The 1,291-nt window shown below is 49.4% G+C and overlaps 1 protein-coding gene across 1 annotated transcript in view; it reads left to right on the top strand.

Annotated features, from left to right (window-relative positions):
- Nucleotides 1-1,291, top strand: part of PXYLP1 (2-phosphoxylose phosphatase 1) — a 60,509-nt gene that overhangs the window by 33,786 nt on the left and 25,432 nt on the right. The gene's annotated exons all lie outside the window — the stretch shown is intronic.

Below are 1,291 nucleotides of genomic sequence, written 5' to 3' on the forward strand. Positions count from 1 at the left end.
GTGGGGTCGGGGCGCAGGGTTCGCAGCAGTTCTCCGGTGTGTGCGCCTGTGTGTGAGAGAGAGAGAGAGCGCGAGAGAGAACAAGCATGTTTCCTGTAGCTTCCCAGTGCCTCTCTCACTTGCCATCATTTTTCCCGTAGCAGCCCCCAGGCCCCTCCCTCTCATGTGCTGCTGTGGATCTGCTGGCTCCTGGGAAAGAGAGTAACAAGGCTTAGTAGAACAGGTACATTAAAGTGAGGCTGCCTCCAAGTAGGCCAGTATGGAGGCCTGGGAGCAGCCAGAGTGTTTTTTTGTTTTTTGTTTCTTTAGAAACAGAGTCTTGCTCTGTTATCCCAGCCAGAGTGCAGTGGTGTCATCATAGCTCACTGCAGCCTTGAATTCCTGGGTTCAAGCCATCCTCCTGCCTCAGCCTCCCAAGTAGCTGAGACTACAGGCACACACCTCCATGCTGGCTAATTTTTTAATATATTGTAGGAACAGGGGTCTCACCGTTGCTTAGGCTGGTCTTAAACTCTTGGCCTCAAGTGGTCCTTCTCCTCCCAAAGTGCTGGGATTGCAGGCATGAGCCACCACGCCCGGCCTGGGCGGAGGTATATGACACCTGCCTTGGTGTTCAGGCCTGTGCTTCCTCAGCCTCGGCCCCCTCTACACATGGCTGTGAGCATTTGCAGCTTCAGCTCCTTGTGAGGAAGGTATGTCGTGTATGGTGGTAGTGATTTTGCTGAGGCACATATTTGGATAAAAATAGCTGAAAGTGAGCTTCTCAGCTGCTGAGCAAGCTGGGTCCTGCACCCAGCCAGGGGACTCTGTTGTCTTCTGTTCTTTGTCCTGTGTACATTTCATGGAGAAAAGCATACAACGTAGTGGTACGTGTGAATTTGGGGATTCAGGAAGATCTAAGTATGTTTTCGTAGCAAAGGTTGGGGAACATGGAGCCCTTAGAATGCCAAGGGTCTACTATACTGTACACTCTATTCCAAAATTCATAGTGGAGTTCCATTGGTGGGCTTTTATTTTGGTGAATTGGAGACAAAAGGTATGGTAAACTGAAAATGAGAATTTACTCTTTTTTTTTTGTTTGTTTGTTTTGAAACAGAGTCTCACTCTGTTGCCCAGGCTAGAGTGCCGTGGCATGAACCTAGCTCACAGCAACCTCAAGCTGAGCATTTGCAGCTGAACCTCCTGGGTTCAAGTGATCCTCTTGCCTCAACTTCCCGAGTAGCTGGCACTACAAGCACCCACCACAACACCTGGCTATTTTTTTTTCTCTTTTTAGTAGAGATGGTGTCTC

This window comes from Otolemur garnettii, unplaced genomic scaffold (genome assembly GCF_000181295.1).
Source record: "Otolemur garnettii isolate 467f Iridium unplaced genomic scaffold, OtoGar3 scaffold00032, whole genome shotgun sequence".
NCBI classification, from domain to species: domain Eukaryota; kingdom Metazoa; phylum Chordata; class Mammalia; order Primates; family Galagidae; genus Otolemur; species Otolemur garnettii.